Source organism: Tachypleus tridentatus, chromosome 10 (genome assembly GCF_004210375.1).
Source record: "Tachypleus tridentatus isolate NWPU-2018 chromosome 10, ASM421037v1, whole genome shotgun sequence".
NCBI lineage: Eukaryota > Metazoa > Arthropoda > Merostomata > Xiphosura > Limulidae > Tachypleus > Tachypleus tridentatus.
In genome coordinates this window covers 143,872,435-143,897,123 of record NC_134834.1, presented here as the reverse complement: position 1 = coordinate 143,897,123, position 24,689 = coordinate 143,872,435, and the positions used below count along the sequence as shown (strand labels likewise).

At 34.6% G+C, this 24,689-nt stretch overlaps 1 long non-coding RNA gene and 1 pseudogene across 2 annotated transcripts in view; both read left to right on the top strand.

Annotated features, from left to right (window-relative positions):
- Window positions 1-24,689, top strand: part of LOC143228528 (uncharacterized) — a 221,980-nt pseudogene that overhangs the window by 17,812 nt on the left and 179,479 nt on the right. The window lies entirely within an intron of this gene.
- On the top strand, window positions 5,424-14,632 carry LOC143230511 (uncharacterized). Its single transcript, XR_013016475.1, has 3 exons — window positions 5,424-6,409; window positions 8,025-8,187; window positions 10,954-14,632. It is a non-coding gene; the product is annotated as an uncharacterized LOC143230511 (long non-coding RNA).

Below are 24,689 nucleotides of genomic sequence, written 5' to 3'. Positions count from 1 at the left end.
TTTATATGTAAAGGGAACTTGTATATCATGAAACAATAATATTCATAATTGGGATCGCTGGAAATTACACAAAACCTTAATATAATGTTTTGGATAAAAAGTACCTTAAAAAGTAAAAATCCAGTTCAGAGAACACTTTTAAATCCATACTATTAATTGCTAAGGCTGTACATTTATAAAAAAATACACAAACAGCACGCATCGTAGATGTACAAGGAAAGCAATATTCGTTTAAACGACCCGTTTGTAAGCCTATACTTTTAACAGTTTGATATATTTCAACAAAACCCTTTATAGAATACGAAATAAGGTACCGTGAATATCGTAGAGGTATTGAAATGTCGATTTATCACTTCTGTATTTTTACATAAGCTCACTTACATCGTAATTCTAGTGTAAAACTTGTTATCATTACCCTTGAAGTTAGCTCTCTTACCAATATCTGGGGTTTCTTTAAAAACGTTTAAGTACAAGATAAAAAAGAAATTACCAGCAAATACTAGATGAGCATTAGATGACTGTGACGTGTAGATACTCAGTGTTTTGTACACTATACAATCGACGTCTTTAAGCAGCCAACTCTATATTATGTACGAAGTGAAGAAATAAGAAATTAATACACATAATATTAAGGAAAATTCATGATAAAATAATTTAAAATTTTGAAAAAAAGTTGATATGTTTTTCACATGTTAGCAGTAGCAACTTATTGTACATAATATGCGCGATGAATTTTAATTTAAGTTATGTTACATCCATAGTTTTAACCTTCATTTTAACTTTTACTAATCCTGAGTGAAGAGAAACGCAAGTCTTTATTAGGCTGTTGTGAAGTTTAGAAAGCTCAGACGTAAATATATATAGAGATTTAGCGATTTGTTCGTCAGCACGTGGAGTGATGTGATTGTCACTTTTCGTTGATTATACATCACTACTACCTCCTTGACAACATGGATTAAAGGAAATGTCCTCATCCTTCTCTGGACGACAATTGTCTGTCTCTACCTAAATAAACTAATATTGAATAATCAATATTTTTAGGTTTCTTGTGTTCGTGGTAGTGATTTATTTTTATTTGTTGCAATTAGTCATCATTTACAGAGGTTGTTTGAACGATTTTACAACCTTACTGCATTGTTATAGTCCATACTGAAATGCTCTATTTGATGACTTTACATTTAACAATAGCCTTGGAACATAGTTTCTTACTAAGGACTTATTGTAAGGCTGTCATATTAAGATTACGCAATTTCTCTGTGAGCTTCTCGCAGACCATTTCTTCTTCTAGGACAATGGTTCTCCATTGCTCGTTTGTATAGTTCCATGGAATAAAAATCTATAGAAGACCAGTATGATGTATGCGATGGTTGAACGAATATATTGTGTAATAACTTGGCAAAAGTGACTGTGTCGCTTTTTTAGACAGAGAGCCTTTTTGGCTATGTTGGTCTTTTTTTTAGAGAACATAGCTTCTGCCACTGCCACGTATATTTGTGTTTGCGAATTTTCAACTGTTACAATATGACTGGTATACCTATGGCCCGGCATGGCCAGGTGGATAAGGCACTCGACTCGTAATCCGAGGATCGCTGGTTCGAATCTCCTTGGCACCAAACATGCTCGCCCTTTCAGCGGCGAGGGCGTTATAATGTGACAGTCAATTTGTTGGTAAAAGAGTAGCCCAAGAGTTGGCGGTGGGTGATGAAGACTGTCTGCCTTTCCTCTAGTCTTACACTGCTACATTGATAGCCCTCGTGTAGCTTTGCGTGAAATTAAAACAAAATTGGTATGGCTTTTTGGAGGCCTCTTTTTAGGTGGTTCTGGGTCCCAAATTAATCCATATTCATTCGTTTTCCAATGCTATTAAGTACAATGGGTATATCTTTCTTGAAAATTGTTAATCCTCGATTTGAACAAGTTGTTATACCCTTTCCAAAAATAATTCATCTTTAATACATGTGTGGTCTTTAGACAGTAATTTAAAGTCAAGTGGATACAGCAGATAAGCCGATTTGGCTTTGTTATAAGAAAATACACACACATACTATAAAATCTCTGGAAACCTGGAACAATCAATTTTATAAACGTAGAAAATTCTTTACCAGAAAACAATTGATTTTGAAGAAAACGACTTGATGCATACTCTATAAATGTATAGTAATTTATATTTTAGACATGACTTGCATTTGTCAGATTGATGAATGATAAGTTCGATTTCAGAGATTAATGTTTAGCGTGAATTAAGCATTACATAAACATTTGAATTTTCTTTCCGAAAGTGTTTCGTGTTTAAATGTTCTATTTTATTACATGTCATGATAAAAATATTTTCCACGTTGACATTGTACACGTTTTTTTTATATGTGTTTTCTTGTAGCAAAGCTACATCGGGCTGTCTGCTGTGTCCACCGAGGGGAATCTAACCCATTATTTTAGCGTTGTAAATCCGAAGACTTATCGCTGCCCCAAGCGGGAGAATACTTTTTTTTTATAGTACTAAGTAAAAGAAATCATGACTCTCTTTCCGTGTTATACATTTTGCTCAGTTCTTTGCCTTTCCCAGTTCTCATCAGGCCACATTTCCAATGTCACTACTGTTTTTGTCTATTTAGCAAGTCCCATTTGAACGTTCAGAATATCGAACCGACCCTGAATAGGCTAACACTACTAATGTTCCAGCAAGGCTTTCCCTATAAATTTAGCTTTATAACCTAACATTGTTGTCATACTGAGAGGGGGATTCTCTCTCAAATCGAACACCATAAACTTACAAGACATTTGATATATGATTTGAATGTACTATTTAAATAAAATGTTTTGGTGCTGCTTTTATATATTGAAATCCACATGCTGTGTAATCTCTGACGTTATCTATGTCGTGAACTATTATGTGAGGTTTTTAACATTTCCGAAAGCTCCATGTTTAAGTTACAATCAGGCAGCACAATAAATCCTTCGTGCAAGACGTGATTGTTTTTACTGTTACGTTAACGGAAGACTGAAACCTTGGAACTAATAAAACTAAGTTTAATTACGAGTATGTGTGCTCTTAACTGACGTCATATCGAAAGATGTTATAATATTTGTACAAGTTTTATAACTTTCTAATTTATTTAAAGAAGAAAACATATTATTCTTCGCAAGAAAGCAGTGAACTTAAAAGTTGGGCAACAGTAATAAAAAAAAACAATTTTTTTTTTCTTTTACTCCTTAATTTAAGAACAGTAAAGTTTAACGTAAACCTTGGCACTCAAGGCATGGCTGCCAAAAATACATTAGTGTTGGCAAGTGAACGTTTCTGAAAAAATCCAGTACGACCGTTGTTGAATTTTTGTTGTTTTTTTGTATGAAGAAGACAAATGATTTTCAGTCTTTTCATTTGTTTCGAGCTTAATCAGTTGTTCGAAATCACCTAATATTACATTAATTTACTATCATACCTTACTGAAGAAAATCGCTGAGTGTTTTTTTTTGTTGTTGTTGTTATGTGCTCCTTAACATTCCAGACTACGTAGCATCACACCTCGAACTTGAGGCTCTCGGATCCTCAGGTCGGTACGTTAACCTCCAAGCCAAGCTCTAACGCAAGAGAAATGTGAGAAACAAAGCAAAAATATTTTATTTTTTTATTGTTACAAAAAAGTGAGCTGTTTTATAAAGAAGCCCAACCGGGATTCGAACTCTTTTATTTGCTGATCTTATACTCATGCACTAAGAGTTCACAATTATAATTCCGTCAACATATCTTATCTGAGTGTTTCAGAGACTAATCGTAGTTTTAGTGAGTATTAATAGATTATGTATTAAGCTTTTATAAATTAGGTTCCACGAATCTGTAGCTTAAATCGAGGACGTGCGTTAAAATTAGATAAATAATCCACACACACACACAGGCAGACAAAAAAGTGGCCTCCTTTGTTATATCGTTTATTAGAGAACAGAAAAATCTGTAAAAATATATGTATATATATGTATACGTATGAACGTGCTCGACGAGATCTGTTCAGATGTGACCTGAAATTCTATCTTTGACACTGGCTTTCGTACACTCCTGAACTTTTCATGGTTTTAGTTATATTTTCTCATAGAAAGTGTTGTGCACCTGCTGTAGTTTCTTAAATTTTCTTATAATTGATAAGGATATCAATGTAAGTTTTTTGGTAAAAAATATTTTTATTACCAATATATGGTTTACCCTTTTTTTTAATAGAAATGTACCAAACTCTTCTGTTATAAGAATTATGACTTCACAATTATTCAGATTTGGTAAAATTTGTAATAAATTACCACATTTTTTTATTAATGTTGAAATATTGATGCAAAATATTTTCTGTGTATAAATATAAGAATGTATTAAATATAAAGAAGTAAAAATTGAGGAAAGTTTCTGATAAGTATTTTAATTGTTGATAAAGTCATTTAAACAACTTAGTACTACTTTTTATCGGATGAACACCTTATCGCACATAAAGGCTTGTTTATAGTCTGAAAATTGGTAGTTGCACTAGACGTAATAAAGCAGAGAACAACGTTTCGACCATCCTAGGTCGTCTTCAGATGCTTTATTAGTAAGGGCTAATACACATACCAACCATTCTGAGATACATTTTTACTTCAAGCTCGTTTCTCGTCATCAAGAATTAATGCATGGTAGTTGGGAGTTATACTACTTAGTTTAGATAGCTGGTTGGGACCCTCTGTACTAGTATAGTTAGTCTGTTGGGCTACTAATTAGTTCCTTATCACCATAATGTGGGCTGGAATGCCAGCTTAAGAGGTAATTCTATCATGCTTACCCCCAAGTGGTAGTACATTATTATTATTACTTTTTTTCTTTCGTTTGTTTGTTTTACTTTGGAGAGCAGTCACCTTCCAAGAACTATCTGCAGGCAGTTAAGGGTGTTATAGATGCGGGACGTTGTGGGCTTCAGCACTCGCATCTCGCTCTCCCAATTTTTTATTTCTTTTGATTATTTTATAATAATCACTATTACTTATAAACTTCTTCATGCAAGACTGGCGAACGGAGCTTAAGACTTATAGACAGTGTATCCTCACTGCAATGTGGGTCCTACTTCCTGAGTCACCTCCAAAACTTAGGATATATTTTATATCCCATATTATAGTGTGTATCCTGTGGATCTTTTAGATTTGTGCAGCGTTTTTTATATTTGTTTGGGCTTCTTCTTATTTATTAGAAAATACTATTAGTCAGAGCTTTAGATTTGTTGTTTTTAATGTAGTCCTTTCTTTTGATTTTGTTTTATTTTACTTGACTGTTCGGTATTAATTACTCATACACATATACGTGTATACCACGAAGGTCAAGCTATAAATATAGCACGAAAAAGGAGTTATACTAAATAGTTTACCGATCACAACAGATCAGAATGTATAAACACATGATGCATATAGCTATACTTTCCAGCAAATCGTTTAATCATTATGAAAGATCAGTATGTCTTCTGTGCGTATCGTCAATAAGGAACTAACGCACGTGTTTGTTTTGGTGGTTGATTGAAGCTAAAGTGATCGTGTTTTACATAAGGTTAAAAGTACAATATCATTAAAGTAATCGAATGTAAACCGGTTCTTCGTTCTCTGAAATTAATCATTATTCTGTTTTTTAGCAAGACGAATTAGATACCTGAATGAGTTTGTACATTCTAGATATGAGTGGGATTCTCGAAGGTGAAACCAGCAAAAGTCACGATCCAAGGCCATCAGGGTCTTGGAATCATCAATATTACTACCGAGTTCGGTATTCCAATTAGCAGGCTAGTGATTTGTGTGACATTTCAACGGTTTTAGTACTTCGTGGTACCAATACATCCTAATTCATATTTAGTGCAGTAAGCTATCGTTTCCTTAATATAAGGTTTTAGTACTTCGTGGTACCAATACATCCTAATTCATATTTAGTGCAGTAAGCTATCGTTTCCTTAATATAATGACAGTATATTCTGTAGTCAGAATCGTGTTATGAATCTGTCGGGCTTTCGTTAAAATTGAAGCAATTAGGTAATCTAACAAACATACCTTTACAAATTATATAAACAGTCGTAATAAGCATGTGGTGATCATAAAAGGTTGTCTCGCGAGACCATGCTGTAATACAAAACTCTAGAAAGTATTTACGTGATACAGCAAATTGTGTATCGAGCAGATGGTGATTTGCAGTTTATCAAATAACTAGAGATTTATGACGTAGAATACATTATGCTGACTTGGGGTTGGTAGGTAATGTGTACTGTATTCTGAATTAGTGGTGTTACCTGATTTAAAAAGTGCATTTTGGCTTAGTATTGGTAGGGGATACAGCAAATTATGTATTGTGTACTGAGTTAGTGGTGGTATATGATATAATAAACTGCACGCTGAGGTAAAGTGGCTTATTAGTAAATTGATGGTAAGTGATTTACGAGTAAAATGGTGGTATATATTTAGTCGTATTACATACCATGAAGTTATTTACCTCTCACGCACATGTTGAGAGAGGGAGAGAAATGGTTGTAACTGTGTGATTGTTTTCCAGGTTGGAGGTAGTTTGGGGTATTCTTTCCTTGATGGTGTTCAGAGAAGCTGTGTATTTGTCCCAATTTTTTGTTGAGTAAGACAAGTGTGCAACTCGTGCATCAAATCGTGTGAGAAGGTTGAAGAAGAGATAGTTTGTTTGAGGAACTGAAATATAAAATAAGTTTCATAAATTTAGATTGTAAATTTTCGAATACATCAAGGATAAGAAGCATGATGCTGTATGAGTTTTAGAATGGTAGTTAGAAGCCATGTTGGCCCCGACATGGCCAAGTGTGTTAAGGCGCTTGTAATCCGAGAGTCACGGGTTCAAATCCCGGTCGCACTAAACATGCTCGCCCTTTCAGCCTTGAGGGCCTTATAAAGTTACAGTCAATCCCACTATTCTTTGGTAAAAGAGTAGCCCAAGAGTTGGCGGTAGGTGGAGATGACTAGCTGCCTTCCTTCTAGTCTTACACTGCTAAATTAGGGACGGCTAGCGCAGATAGCCCTCGAGTAGCTTTGCGCGAAATTCAAAACAAAACAAACAGAAGCTATGTTTGTTGGAAAGCTACCTTGGTCCATGTTTTAGTCATGTTTATTGAAAAACTATCTTTGTCCATGTTTGGATTATGTTTGTTGAAAAACTACATTTATCCATGTTTGTTTGAAACTACCTTTGTCTATGTTTTAGTCATGTTGGTTGAAAAACTACCTTTGTTTATGTCTGAGACATGTTTGTTGAAAACTATATTTGCCCATATTTTGGTTATGTTTGCTGAAAAACCACCTTTGCTTTCTGACCAAAATGTGAACTACCTTTTTCGACCGTAACTAAAATGATGACAGTAGATTGATTCCACAGCTGGAAACCCTTGTTATTAAGCGAAATTTTAGTAGTAAAGCTTGTAACGTCTTCACTTTTCGGCCAATTTAGAATATTGAGTTCAAAACCATATACCAAGATAAGAAAAAAACATAATCTTGTTAAGTTTAAGTAACAGTAGTGTTCTAAATTACATCAACAGTTATAACCAGAAATGTCAAATTAACTAAATTATAGCTATAAGTTATTGTGTTTTTTGTTTATTTTTGCGCCAAACTACACGTGGGTTATCTGCACTAGCCGTCCCTCATTTAGCAGTGTAAGACTAGAGGGAAGACAGCTAGTCATCACCACCCATCGCCAACTCTTGGGGTACTCTTTTACCAACGAATAGTGGAATTGATCGTCACATTATAATGCCCTCAAGGCAAGCATGTTTGGTGTGACGGGGATTCGAACCCGCGACTCTTGGATTATGAGTCGAGTGCCTTAACCGCTTGGCCATGCCGGGCCTCTAAGTTAATCCAATCATCTAATGGTATTTATCAACCGGAGTTTTGCTCAGTGAAGAGCAGGTGTAATAGATTAGGATGTAGTACATTGGTTCTCCAGGTAGTTATGTAATGTAGAAATGGTAATATAGATGTATAAGTGTATTTGAGAGTTTTTATTAACCCCTTTATAGATGAAGCAATTGTTAAGTCATTCAACGGTGAGATACAAGAGTTTCCACAACGAGAATGAAGAATGTGTAACAGTCACATCAGTTATAAGTTACTCTGTTCCACAGTGAAGAAGGAAAGTGTTCATTTTAGTGAGAAGTGCTGTAATAAGTGTTCTTGTAAGAGGTAATGAGTTACATCCAACCATATTTGTTTTTGGAAGTGCCGTTTACAACCGTCACACGTTTCGCTTATCTGCTCTTGATTTGTTAATAAGAACTTGGTTTTCCTAAACACGACAATCATAAACATTATTTACTTGTAAAACATTGAAAATTGTCTTAAGTGATTTGTTAAGACCCTAGCTTTAATAAACAAAGCAATTATAGCAATATTATCTAAAGACGATTTTTAAAGGTCCCACTTTTAATAAGTGCTACAACGGTAATAATATTAAATTTTTAAACACTGGGTTATCTGGAAAAAAAAAAAAGCTTTAAGACCTCAGATATTGTAAGTCAATAGTCAACTTTATTCTTTAATTCTAATTATTATATTTTTGAGGATTTGCCAGAATTCATATGGATCAGGTTAAGTTCTACGTATTTTAATAAGAAAGTAAGGAAAAAAAGATATTTAAAAAATTATCCCAATTTAATTATAAAAATATGTAAGTCTCTCGAGTGCACACTACAAATTTTGAAAGTCAAATTTCGTGTACATGTAGTAACTGCCGTCTTTTTCTGAATTATCTTTTTGTTATTCATTTTTGTTAAATCTACGTGGTCTCTGTTATGAGTGTACTGGATGTGACATCTGTGAATACTAACAAGTTTCATAAATTATGTCACTTACGAATTTTCGCAGTAATCATTACTTTAGTTCGACTCTGCGGCTTAAGTAAGGTATATAATATATAATTACCAAACCCCAGTCTACGTTTAATTAGCATACTGTCTCACATTACAATTCCTTTCGTAATATGTTTCATGTCGTTATAATTCGGGAACGTTTTTGATAACTTTGTCTATAAATCATGGCTAGGTTTCTGTTTTTGCATAAAACAACGAAGCGTTGACCAGAAACGAGGGAAAGTGATGATTAACATTGCACTGCATATAGACGCTACCATGAGCATAAAACCGGTCAAGGAACGACTTGACCCGTGCCACTAAATTGTGCCTTACACTGACTAAGTACTGTTCAGCGCAGATAGCCCTCGTGTATTAAGTTTTGTAGAATGGACGGCAACTGCTTGTTGTGGAGATACAAGTGTAGAGGACGACATTTTGAAAGTCTTCCGCCTTTCGAAACGTCGTCCTCTACACTTGTGTCTCCATAACAGGCAGTTGCCGTCCGTTCTACAAAGTTTCATCATGAATATTCTGCCTAAACAATCTATCAAAAAATAGCCCTCGTGTAGCTTTGCGCGAAATTCAAAACCAGTAACTGTTCAGTTTACTGGCTGTGTTTTATTAGGGTATCTCTAAAAAAAGTTTAACCGGATTCATTGTTTTAAGCACAAAAGTCTTGATATATCGTGCATTTGCATTAATTAATGTTAATTTCTGATCAGAAACTAATTATCAACCTGGTAATGAGCACAGCCAATACAATATGAATTTCTTATGTTCTTATTTGTCAAGACTATAATGCTTTGTTTTGTTTTATGTTGCAGTATTTGGGTACACTCGGTGTTAACCATATTTTCGGCCATAATTCTTACAATATCTCGAAAGGTTTGACCAGCTTAGGAGATATAGGTTAGTCCTAAGTATGGTTAGTAAGTTGGCAGTGCAAAACAGTCTATATAATAAAAGTAATTAGTAAAAAAAATAAAGTACACTATAAACATTTTAAATAATGCTGTTAATGAATATAACAGTAAACAGTACGCAGCATGTTTGAAGGAGGGGGATTCTAATTTGTGAGATCAAAAGCTAACACATATTGTGCGAAGCACATGCAGCATGCTAATGCTACCGAGGTCTGAGAGCATGCGACTATTTAAAGCCAAAAAATACCAGTGGTTCATCATAAGAACGTACACTATGTAGAAAAGTTAAATACCATAAGTAGCTGCGGTATAATTATATAAGCATTATGCTTCTATATCACAAAAATAGGGGGTTAGGTCTAATCCACTCGACATGCGTGATAAAGAACTATTAGAGTATACCTTACTTATAGAACACACACACACACTACCTATTCGTTTCTAATGCTGTTGTCGATTTAATGGCGGAGACTACAACTATCTATATATAGAGGACGCTGCACACAGTGTGCTTGTTTGTTTGTTTTTGAATTTCGTGCAAAGATACACGAGGGCTATATGCGCTAGCCGTCCCTAATTTAGCAGTCTAAGACTAGAGGGAAGGGAGCTAGTCATCACCACCCGCCGCTAACTTCTGGGCTACTCTTTTACCAACGAATAGTGGGATTGAACGTAACATTATAACGCCCCCGCGGCTGAAAGGGCGAGCATGTTTGGTGCGACGAACGCCTTAACCCACCTGACCATGGTTAGGACGCTTGAATTAGGGTCACGGGTTCGAATCTTTATTTTACTAAACATACTCGTCATTTGAGCCGTTAAGCCGTTATGATAGTCAACCCTACTATTTGTTGGTAAAAGAGTAGTCCAAGAGTTGGTGGTGGGTGGTGATGACCAGTTGCCTTCCCTCTAGTCTTTCACTTCTAAATTAGAGACGGTTAACGCCGATAGCCCTCTTGTAGCTTTGCGCGAAATTCAAACAAACAAACTCTTTAAAACGTTAAATGCCATAAGCAGCATAACTATTATGTAAGTTTTTACGTTACAAAAATAGGGCTTCTATAGAATCCCTCCCACTGCGTGTCTTGTACATGATTTATTGTATTCCTCTTCGTATAGCTAAAACTCAGTCATTATCGTTCTAAACTAATGACATATCCGTATTTCGTTTCTAGTTTCAAACTTCATCGCTTATCAAGTGGAGATTGAAGAACCAGTCACAAGTGAAATATTATTTTTTCTGGAAATATCTCAATAGACATAAAAAAAGAAATATTTGTTCATTATTAATCATAAACAAGAAAATAAATGCAAGTAAGATATAACTTTATAAAGATTTCTCCGTGGTGCTTTAATAAGTTTATGCTATCTGTTTCAAAATCGTGAAATGAGCTATATTTGATGCAACAAATGAAACCAAATGCAAAACATTACTTCCATTTTATTCTATTTGGTATGGAATTTGTTAAACATAGATATTACTCTGCAAAAACCCTAAAATGAATTAAACCATATGTTAGTTAATGGTATTAGCTTGTTATAATAGATAATTTATAATACTTGAGAAATACATGAATACATGGTGTGTTCTAAAACGAGTGGTATGGGTATTAAAACTTTAACACAGGAGCAATATCTGTGAATAATTACAAAGTTAAGCAATAATCATCGAAATTCGATGCAAAAGGAATTAAGAAAAGCCAAACATAAACAAAACGCAGCGAGTTTTAAACATCTTGAAGTCTAATAGTTGATTGATAGAATTGTAGATTTTCACATACACATTCCAAAAGAGCTTATCAGAAGAGATGTGCTCGCTAAGTCTGGTTCTTAGTTTTGCAAAGCAAAAACTGTAGACAGTTTATATATGTGAAGATGATATGTGTGTTTGTGTGCACCCTTTCTTCTCCGAGCCTATTGGGCCAATCTCAATCACACATGTCAACTATGTGAACTATGGGGAATGCCCTAGGGAGGTTGGGGTCAAAGTTAAAATTAACTCTAATTCTATCTGTAAAACCTGTATCTCAGAACGGCTGTTATAGGTATGAACACTTTTATTGATAAGGAGAGAACAAGATGACTTAGGAAGATCAAAACGTTGTTCTCTGCTTATCAATAAAAGTGTTAATACCCATAACAGCCGTTCTGAGATACATTTTTATTTCAAGTGGGTTTCTCGTCATCAATAATTTGTAAAACTTGTTGGTTAATTACTCCTAGCTTATTAAGTCAATCTCAAACAATCTTTTCAGGTTGACGCTTTGCACAATGTTCAATATTCTAAAAGGGTTCAAGGACAAAGCATGAAAGTTAATGGATTTTGTTTTTCACACAACCATGTTTTTCTTATGATCAACAAGATAAAGGGTATTCGAAGGTGGGATCAGCCCCAAATCTTACTTGTTGGTAGATGGAAAGCAAACTGCAAATATTACTTATGAACTTTTGTTACAATTTTAAAAATTTAAGATAAAATTAATGCTCACGTTATTGCTATGAAATATATGATTGATATTAAACTTCAGTCTTTCAATTACGTTTAAACACTCCTCGTTGGTTGACTGGTATTTTAGCTTGTTATATGTAAATTGCGTATATGTATGTGAACATATATATATATATATACATCAGTATAGGAAGAAAAACACGAGTTTGAATATATTTAATGGTTTCTTTCATCATTCATCAGCGTGTTAAAGAGTATAAGTTATCGGGATCAGTGGAATGCGGTTATAATTGAAACTTGATATGCTTTCAAGCTTTGCATTTCCTAGAAGGATTAAACTACATAGTTAAAGGGTTACCAGTTAATATGATGAATATTAATGTAGAGTATTTACCCAACTCGGTGTTTCCTACAAACTCTTTCTCGTGATCAGCTTGAAGGAAAAATTATAAAACTTCGTCTGATATCTGGAACTTCTATTCTATACGTCACAACTTATTAAGCGTAAATATAGTCTCAGAAGAAGTGTCTTAAAAAAATGGGTTGGACTAAAAAATCGTGTTACGCAAGACCGCATTATAAGTGTCACAGTTAAATCATTCTTTTTCTTAGATGCCCAGCTTGGCTAGATGGTTAGGGGTGCTCGACTCCTAGTCAGAGGGTCGCGGGTTCGAATCCCTGTGACACTAATCCTTCTCGCTATTTCAGACTTGGGGACGTTATAATGTAACGGTCATTGGTAAAAGAGTAGCCCAACGGTGGGTGGTGATGACTAGCTTCCTTCTCTCTTGTCTCTCACTACTAAATTAGAGACACCTAGCGCGGAATTCAGAATAAATCTTCTGATTCCCAGATTTCCTTACAACTTCTTCTGATGTCTCGTGATAAGTTCATTATCCAAAATAATATCATAGCTCAATCGCGAGAACCTAAAATACTTAAAGTTGAGCGTCTTTTAATTCTTAATCACGCAGTGGGGCGAAGAGAATCCAAAGCTTCTGACCACTCCTGGTTATATTTCATTCCACTTCGGGGAATGAAATATATTTAAACCTCAATCCTCACCGTACTTTGTTGTTTTTGTTGCCCTCTATGTGGCTTGTTGTATCCAAGAGTTGGTACGAGGTACTGTTGATTAGTTGCCTTCCTTTTAATATATTAGTTGAAAATTATGAATAGCTAACGCAGATAATACTTGTGTAGCTTTGCGTAAATATCCTATATGAAACGAACCAAATTTAGCAAATTCCAAATAAGAGACAAAATCTGCTTTGCTCGAGATGACAAACTTTGGCGTCTTGAGTAGTCTGAAAATATATACTAGATGTACCTCCCCCGAATCTTCGAAAATGTTCTGTTTCTAGAGTATTTAAACCCAAAATTAAAATTAATAAGTAATTTTATTTCTTGTATTTGAAGTTCATAATTCTTCTCGTGATTCATGGCATACACTAATTTTCACTGCCATCACTACAGTAAAAATTACGACGTTAAACGTCCCTTATGTGATGTCAGTTTAGTGTTTTTTGACTGACTGACAGATAACACTACTGTATGGTGGTGCGAATGGTTAAAACAGGTGATCCCTTCAGAATGGCTTCGGTTTATTTTCGAGGAAATAATGTCACCCATAAATTAGCAGCCACCCTACTTAAACACTGGATAGAAGCAACTCACAACAGTATCGATTTTTTTTTTCTTTTTACTTTATTACAGTCAGTCTAATCATGTTTAAGTAATACAGTTGTAAGCAGCCGGTTGGACATTTCTACTTGGGGTATAGTTTGACAAAAGATATGTCTACCTGAAAATATCTTAATTTATTTTTCTAAACATTTTTAGGAAAAGGTGTGTATGGGAAAATTAAAGTGGTGTTTTGTTTGTACTTAAACACAAACTTAGACAGTGTGCTACATTTGCCGTACCCACCATGGTTATCGAAACCCAGTTTTGAGCATTATAAGCCTGCAAATTTACCACTGTAGCACAGGAGGGCTTAAAGTGGCGTTGCTCTACAAATCTTAGGAGGCTCATCCTCCAGTTAAGGACCTCTGGGACACCAGGAAAATTCACATTTAGCCTGCAGTTCACTGTAAAATTATTGTTAACTTTTTAACAGCATTTAAATGTACTTGATCGGATAACAAATTTCTTGTTAACGGATTGTATCATCGATGATCAATAAACAAATGACTTTTCGTTTATCTAAATTTGTGTTTATGTAGGTTTTGTACTTTACTAATAAGGATAAGAAATATGAAAACACAATAAACGTTAACTTTTAAATAAAAATATTTAATTTATGGAATGTATGAATAGCTAATACGTATTAAAGACTGAATTATTATGCACAGTACTCCACCCACTTTTTTTTTTTCAGGAATCCTTTCCCGCCAAATTTACTTCAGGTCTGGGATTAAAATAAATGTTGAGGGCCAATTTTACTTACAGTCGGCTGTATATCAGACCAGCTTGTATTGTGGAAGGTGCCTTTTATTTCAAACATCCTTGAAAATTAATGCCTGAACAATTACGTGTTAGTCCTACCTCACTTACCGAATTATATATAATTTCGTTCCCAGTTATACGTAAGTTCTTGACGTTCACTGTATGGTTGGTTATTCGAACGGAACGTTTCATTATTACAAAAAAAAGAGGGGTTAGTTTTTCTGAAATCTTCGCACTCTCAAAAGTAGGGTGAAAATGTTCTGAAAGAAACGATTTTTTTTTTTTACACGCTACTTTAATATATTTTCACAATTTGTATTAGTGATCTCAAACCTTCCACGAGTTCTTATATTGGTAAAGCTAAAGCACACATACTTGATGTTTGCAACGTATGCCCGAAGCAGTCTTAAATCTCTTACAAGGTTCAAAAAATGATGAACCGAAAGATCATTCTAGAAATCAAAGGCTGCATGAATGGAAATGTTTGGAACATTGCCAATTGTTGGTTTGAATCGATTCGTCCTAATATTGGGGTCGTGTGTAAGTTGCAGCATTATATATATCTGTAATATATATGGCGTTTATGTTTGAAGATCCTAACACGGTCCATATGACTCATCAGTAGTAAACCCTTCAACTGCTCCCACGATTTCTTGTGCTAAAGATATTGGATAACTTGAACTTAGTGATTTCTTATACAGACGATTAATATTGCTTATAGAAATCAAACTTAAGAATCAGAATATCCTTTCTCTAATTCTCTACTGTACATTTCGTAAAACACACATTATGTACCAATCATTAAAATACGTGGTGTACCAAATTCTGCTAAACATTTATTAAAACAAATGGTATACCAAATTTTGATAGACATTTACTAAAACACATGGTATACCAAATTTTGCTAGACATTTGTTGAAACAAATGGTGTACAAATTCCACTAGACATTTGTTAAAACACATGGTATACCAAATTCTACTATACAATGATTTAAACACATGGTGTACCAAATTCCACTAGACATTTGATAAAACACGTGGTGTACCAAATTCTGCTAGACATTTATTAAAACATATAGTGTACTAAATTCTGATAAACATTTATTATAACAGATGGTGTACCAAGTTTTTTTATACATTTGCTTTTAACAGGGTACAAACTCTACTATAAATTTATTTTTAACGTATAGGGTATCAGTTATATTACACATTTATTATAACACATGCTAAACCTAATGCTACTAGACGTGGACTAAACTACGACAGATATCACTAAAGGTTCGAGTATAGCCATTCCTAATTTTAATTTAAACTTCTCATTGAAGGGAAGGTAAACAGCCTGTTAATAGACATCGCTGGGACAATGAGATTCTACGACGTTTAGAACAGAATAATGTGATGAACTGTTACTTTTATAACACGTAATCTGTAGTGTCGTGTTACACTACAGGAAACGACACAACAAACTTAAAACAGTGCTATAAAAATGCATGTATGGTTGCAACGGATTGGCTGCATTTTAAGAGCTGCTCTCTGTTTAACGTCATTTTTTTATTTCTTCTTAGTTCTGAAGTTTGAAAACCTTTGATGTTAGATTGAGAGCAAGAAGAAAACGGGGAGGAACCAGATTTAAAAAAAAACTAATTTTTTTCTAATTAAGGCCATATTTTAACAGGTTGATTTGAACATAAAACGAACAAAACAAGTTAATTAAGTAGTCAGGAATCCAAGATTACAAATTACTTTCCATACAAATCATGCTCTTATTTTATTTTGGAAATAAATACCTTCGTTCCTGATGAAAGTATTAATGGTATAGGTAACGGTTAAAACTGATAAGCGGTAAATCGAAAACTTATAGAAAAAGCTCAACGTTTAAAAACCTCATACATTAGGTAGTTGTATGTACATCTACTGAAGTGTCAGTTCTGAGGTCAAAGTTTAGATGTGCGTGTGGAAATAGGAGCCATAGTTTCAGCGTTGTTACCAAGGCTACAATAAAACTAAACAACAAGCACGTGTTGGCATGCGAGTAAAACGCCCATTGTTGGATTTGCTCAACGGTTCCTTTTGATGTATGATAAGTGTGACTGTAGAGGTCGCTGTTTTCAGGACTTTATGTGGACTCCAGCCAGAAGAAAACACTTGAGAAACAACACCGAACATGACGATTCAATTAAATTGCCTACTCAGATAAAATGCAAGTTATCGTTCAGTTTACACGGAGAGTGTAATGCGTTTGGAGCAAAGTGTGTACAAAGGTCGTATCTGCTTATTAAATTACCCAAAATTTGCCTTAGTAACTATGGCTATTCCTACTGGTGCTATACCTTATTATGTAATAGATGTATCGGTTTAATCTGAAATTCTTTATATAAAATTTATATTCTAAGATCCTAGCAAGTGAATGTTTAGTGGCATTACTTTATCGTTTAGTTTTCCACAAAGTAATATATCACACTTATTGGCTATATTTTATGAATTTCTATCTTTTGACACTTACAAGCTTCGTAGATAGTTTGTCCCTTACAGGAAATGCCTCTTCGCATATCATACTTTCTTGGTTGTTTGTCCCTTGTATGAGATACCTCTTCTTGTAATATTCTACTTCCCTGGTTGTTTGTCTCCTGTTTGAGATACCTCTTGTTATATCATACTTCCCTGGTTGTTTGTCTCCTGTATGAGATACCTCTTGTTATATCACACTTCCCTATTTGTTTTTCTCCTGTATGAGATACCTCTTGTTATATCACACTTCCCTGGTTGTTTGGCTCCTGTATGAGATACCTCTTCTTATATCACACTTCCCTGGTTGTTTGGCTCCTGTATAAGATACCTCTTGCTTTATACACTTCCCTGTTTGTTTGTCTCCTGTATGAGATACCTCTAGTTATATCATACTTTCTTGGTTGTTTGTCCCCTATGTGAGATACCTCTTCTTGTAATATCATACTTCTCTGGTTCTTTGTCTCCTGTATGAAATACCTCTTGTAATATCATACTTCTCTGGTTCTTTGTCTCCTGTATGAAATACCTCTTGTTATATCATACTTCTCTGGTTCTTTGTCTCCTGTATGAAATACCTCTTGTTATATCACACTTCTTTGATCGTTCATCCGCTGTTGTAGGTACATTCTTTCACATCGGGCTTTCTAGATCATATGTCCTGTATTGAAGATGATTATTGTTATATCATACGTGGTAGATTATACGAAGAAAGGAGGACCTTACTCACATATAACATCTTTATACCTACGTGAAAAGATAGAACTTACCCATATATGACATTTTTATACCTAATTGAAAAGACAGCAGAACCTTATCCTCACATAACATGTGTAGACCTGCTCCAAGTGATACGATCGTGCCAAAAATTGGAGAACTTTACCCAAACATATTATTTTTATATCTACTTTGTTAGGATTGTACAAAAGATGAAACAATTTACCGCCATAATATCTCTACACTCATTAAGTTCTCATTTAGTATGACATCTTTATTAACTGTTACAAATAACTACTTTTAGTGCTCAAGATGAGGCGTAATATTTTTTCTAAGTTTGTTTTTTAATTTCGCGGAAAGCTACACGAGGGTTATCTGCACTAGCTGTCCTTAGTTTAGCAGTGTAAGACTAGAGGGAAGTCAGCTAGTCATCACCACCCACCGCCAACTTTTGGGCTACTCTTTTACCAACGAATAGTGGGATTAACTGTCACATTATAATACCCCCACGGCTGAAAGAGCGAGCATGTTTGGTGTGACGGGGATCAAGCCCGTGACCCTTAGATTACGAGTCGAGCGCCCTAACCACCTGGCCGTAGTGGGCCACTCTGTTGTAAATTACAATTAAAATTTGTTCAGCATATGAAACCAGTAGTGATACTATTCGTTCCATTCCTAAAAATACCTAGATTTAGTAACAGTTTGTAATTTTTTTAGAAAATAGTGTTTTCTGAACATGTTATTCTAATATTGGGTGAAAATGTAGCGCAATAAATAATTTTTTACAAACAGTTTTCTTACCTTCGTATTTGTTTTATTTCTATCTTTGGAATAGGCCTTCGTTTTATTAACATTTAATACTTTAGAGAACATAAAAATTATTAGATGGGTGTATTTACTGCCACTATAAACTATTATACTAAGAGAAGAGTGATCAATTTACAGATAAAGACACAATTTAAATGCTTTAATTGGTAAGGTTATACGTTAAATGTTATTGTTTGTTTAAAATTAAGCACAAAGATACACAATGGACTATCTGTGCTCTGCCCATCACAGGTATTAAAACTCAATTTTTAGCGGTGGGAGTCCATAGACATGCCGCTGTGCCACTGGGGGATCGCGTTAAATGAAAGAAAATATCTGCTACGTTGATTACAATGGCAACGTTTGCTATTTCGCTGGTATGACAAGTGTTTTACATGGGTAACCAGGAAAATGTTGTTGTGATGTGTAACACCTATTTGTAACAAATTGCAATTCCACTTAATGGTGATCGCGAGCTGTTAATCCACAAAACTATTCTCGTGTTTACTCTCTTTTAGAAAATGTTTTGATTAATGACCAACTAAACGATAAACACAAAGTTTTATCATTTATTGTATTTTCAGTATACTACGTTGGCAGACAATGACAATAACTAAAGGAGTAACTGGCAAAACCAAGAATTGATAATAAGATTCATAACATTGCTACGTTCTAATCAAACATTTCTGGCGGTTAATACTGTAGTATAAAGCTTATTTTATTGGACGGAAGATTTATGAAAGAAATTAGTCCATTTTTATAATAGCACAACTTACATCACAAGGCGACCACTGTTAGATTGACGTATGCGTGGCCTGAATAATTTTTCTTTCTCAGTCAACAAACATGGGATGAGCGCCATCTGTAGAGATTAAATTTATTACTGTCTTTAACGCAATGGTAATAAAAGTGGATGAAATAATGGATATTTTCCTTAATCTGTTTTCAAACGAAATGTTTTACTGAAACGAACGAATGTTTACTGAGCAAAATCATCAATGTTTTAATATAACTATGAGTATTACTCGCTGCTTAAGTGTGATTTTATTTTTACTTGGACTATTTAAACAAACCAATTGTCAAATTGCTCAGATATTGAACTGGATAGTCAAAGGAAGAATTTACTCAGAAAAAAGGAAGATATCGTTTATGAATCGACCTAATCAGATCAGATGATGTTTATAGTAGCAACAGTGTATGTGTATTGACCTACTCGGACTAGTTGGTGTTTACAGTAGTATGTATATTTACCTAGTCAGATTAGTCGGTCTTTACAATTGTGATACTATGTGTGTATTAATCTTTTCATATTAATTAGTTTGAATCCCCGTTACACCAAACGTGGTTGTCCTTTCAGCTGTGAGATAATATAATGTGACAGTCAATCCCACTATTCGTTGGTAAAAGAATAGTCCAAGAGCTGGCGGTAGCTGGTGCCTTCCCTTTAGTCTTACACTGCTAAATTAGCTCTCTTGTAGCTTTGCACGAAATTCAAAAACCAAACAGTAAAATAAACCGAGTCACAAATAATAAATTGGCATTATTTTTAATAAAACAGAGAACGACGTTTCGACCTTCTTAGGTCATCTTCAGGTTATCCTTTGTTAACGTGAAGATGGCCTAAGAAGGTCGAAACATTGTTCTCTGCTTTATTAGTAAAAGTGTTAATACCCATACCAGCCGTCCTGATATACATTTTTACTTCAATTGGGTTTCTCGTCATCACGGATAAATTGGCATTCATTCAAGAATAAACAGAGATACATAAAAATAAAGAACATTGAAATACAATATGACCTTATAGATAGAGATTATGTTATGTTTGGGTTTTATACTACAGTTAAACAAGTATAATTAACTTGAAAACACAAATAACGCCATTTTATAAATCAAAATATACGCTACTGTCGATTTGCCTTGCAATTAATCATTGAATATGTAAATAAATATGGAACTGGGAATGCGAGGGTATCAGATTATAGATACTGCTGACAAACATGCTTTGAGCTTTCAGTTGTGCGTTTCTTATAAGAGCGATCACCATGTGCTGGAACCAGGTAATAGCTGTGACTGGTTCCTTGGTGATCTTGTTACTTAGAGGACCAAACAAACAAGCAATAGAGAAATGTTACTGAGTCCAAGAATTCCTGATTATTCTCGTGTGTCTACGTGTTCTAGGAGCTTGTTAATTACTATAATACCACCTGGTTCTGTTTTATTTTGTATGTGTATGTTTGATTAAAAAAAGTATTATTTTTATCTCTTGAAGAGACCCTTATCTGATACGTCACAGATAATACCATTTGTTTTTATCTGTTGAAGAGACTATTATCTGATAATTCGCTCATAATACTATTTGTATATGTATTGTTTCTTAAAGAAACCCTTAGCTGATAAGTCACGAATAATATAATTTGTCTCTAGTTTGTTTATTGAAGAGACCCTTAGCAGATAATTCACTCATAATACTATTTGTCTGTGTTTTGTTTCTTAAAGAAACCCTTATCTGATGAGTCACAGATAACATAATTTCTTCTGATTTGTTTTTTGAAGAGACCCTTAGTTGATAAGTCAAGGATAACACCATTTGTCATGATTGTGTTTCTTTGGAACTTCATTGCCTGTAACAGTCTATTATATTAACGTAGTAGTCATCCTTCGGTTTCCACAAATAAACGTAGTGTTCTGTATTCTCTAAGGCTGACGCTTTCAGATGGTTTTACGAGATTTTTTGTCCACAAGTTATTTCATGACTAGTTACTTCACGAGTAATGAGATATGTTAATTGAAGTAGAAAGTTCTACTTAGTCTTAAATAATGTTTATTTATTACCAGTTGAAATTACATCACGAACTGGTTGGTCTAGGATACTGGCTTTTTATCACAAAACAAAATTTCATACCATTGTAAATTATGCTTGTTGTGTGTATCCAGTGGACATTTTTCTTTATTATACGACTAGTGTTAGGCTTCTGAGCGTTGTTATTGTACCACCATTACTTACACACACACACAGACTTTTCCTGTCTGCAGCTATGAACAAGAAATCCTAGACCCTAAGTTAACAAGTACCTTGATGTAGTTTTCTTCTTCCGCTGATTCTTGGGACTGAAAACAAGGGTCTTTTGTAAGAGATTTCATTCGCCCTCCTTCAGTTTGCTTAGTTGATGTAACTTCTGGCCTTAGGGATCGTTAGTCCTGTAAACACAAATCCTAAGTAAGGTCTTTGTTCTTTTGTTAGAAACGAAAGCCCACTAGTTAAGCATTGGATTGATTTTTAAAGTGAATTTAAACATCAATTCATTTAACTTGGATCTCATTCGGGAATACAGTGGAAGATGTAAATTTCTTTTACCATGGGACTTCAAAGATTACATCATGTTCATCAAATAAGATAGACTACTTTAAAGCATTAGAATCATTTTGTTTGATGCCCCTTAACTTTGTTTCCAAGAGAAAAACATTCATGCAGACTTCATATTTTTAGATCCAAGTTTTCACCGTGACATTAACAATTTACACTTATGCTCCTACAGACGCCACGATTAAAATATTCTGTTCATTGAGTCATTGGCACTCATGACATAAAAGGTCAAACTTGCGAATTAATTATCTATAAAAAATAATACGACAAGCGTTTGATCGATACAAATGTCATATCTTTAGAAACGCCTTTGTCCGAGGAGACCGAATTGCATATTATCTTATCAGTTCAGAATCACCTTATCTGTTTTTTGTTTAGTCAAACATTTTAATGCTACAAGATGATACATGATGATACAATATCGTTATCATCACGTGACGACTGGCTTCGATTTCAACTTTAGTTTTTATTTGAAAACTATTTTATACAGATATCAATTAACCCACGTATAATTTTCTAAAAAAAAAGGAACTTTATGTAAGTACAATTACTATGGGCTTTATCAACTTACTTAGGCCTAAATATACCCAAGTGTAGATCGTTCAAAACCATTTGCTAATCACGTTTCTGCATATATAGCTAAGTGTGTCTTTCACAACAAATTTACATTTACCTTCGTAATAATGTAGCATTGTTTCGTTTCATAGACTGCTGTAAACACTTTTTAGCAACGTTTTCTTTATTACGGGTTTTTTTCTTCGTTTTTGTGACTTTGTTTCAACTCGTAAAACAGTGTCATACACAGAACGCTTACAATTGTTGCATACTCTTCACACCATGAAAAATAGAATTAACATATTTTATTGTTTACGTGTAGTTTTACTAAATAAAGTTACTCTAAGTGAGTTTATCTGATCGCTTAATTATTTTTTTTCCCAACAAGACAAGGATTTATCGATTTAACAAATAATACCTGCAGGAAAGCGTAGCTTAAATGTCGTGCGTGAAAATGATAGAATAAGGAAAATTAAAGCGAAGGGCATGAAAACTACATCAAATGTTTTGTGGGTCGTTGCTAGTATTTTAGTACTTCTTTAGAATAAACGAAATGCAGCTATTTCAGGCATACATTCTAAAATGAAAAACGTTAAACGACTCATGTTTACATTTCTTGACCTACGCAAGCAACATGGCCAAAATATTGGCTAGGAATTAACTAAAGTTAGGCCCAGCATGACCAGGTGGTTATGGCACTTGACTCGTAATCTGATGGTCGCGGGTTCGAATCCTCCTCACACCAAATATGCTCATCCTTTCAGCCGTGGGGACGTTATGTGTGACGGTCAATCCCACTATTCGTTGGTAAAAGAGTAGCCCAAGAGTTGGCAGTGGGTGGTGCTGACTAGCTGCCTTCCCTCTAGTCTTAAATTGCTAAATGAGAGACGGTTAGTGTATATATAGCCCGCGTGTAGCTTTGCGCGAAACTCAAACAAACAAACAAATTAACCAAAGAATCCCCTCTGACAAGAGAGACTGAAGAATCACCTTACGTGTTTATTTAAAATTAGACATTGTAGTCGACCTGTGAGAATCTTTAAAAACGTCATGAGCTATCCAAATTTCATGAAGGTTAAAGGAAAGGAGGTGTGCACGATATAGTATTAAACTGTTTTTGAATATAAAAGAAAAAAAACATGAGGCATCTAGCAATAGTGTATGTGCTTACTAGTAAATCCTTTTATTAACAGCACACTTTATCTCACAGACTTTTTCTCGTCACGTGGTTTATGAAAACCACAGAAACTTGAATTTTGATTTGTCATATCAGGTAGTGTATTTCATAGTTAGTGTAGAATAAGTTTACATATTAGCACGTCACGAATAATTAATATTTTTAAATGGCAAGTGGTTTGTTTGTTTGTTTGTTTTGAATTTCGCGCAAAGCTACACGAGGGCTATCTGTGCCAGCCGTCCCTAATTTAGCAGTGTAAGACCAGAGGGAAAGCAGCTAGTCATCACCACCCAACGCCAACTCTTGTACCAACGAATTGTGGGATTAACCGTCACATTATAACGCCACCACAGCTGAAAGGGCGAGCATGTTTGGTGTCACGGGGATTCGAATCCGCGACCCTCGGATTACGAGTCGAGTGACTTAACCACCTGGCCATGCCGGGCCAAGCGGTTAGATAAACCAAGTAATGGTTGACTGATACTACATTAATTGAACATGATCTTAAGAAGGGAAATGGTAATTATTTAGTAAATTAAACGTACGTACACTCTCCTTAAATCATCTTGTTCAATCTCTGAGTAGCAGAACGTCCGCACTTTTTGTATACACATATTTATCAATATGGTTTTTGCTTAAAATTGTGTAGCAATGAACTAATGTTAAAATAAAGCATAAACCACAATTAACACTTGTTTTACTTGATGTACATCTTGTGCTGCTGAAAAAAAGGTTTTGGTTTGAATTTCGCGCAATGCTACACGTGAGCTATCTGCGCTAGCCTTCCCTAATTTAGCAGTATAAGACTAGGGGGAAGTCAGCTAGTCGTCACCATCCACTGCCAACTCTTGGGCTACTCTTGTACCAACGAATTGTGGGATTGACCGTC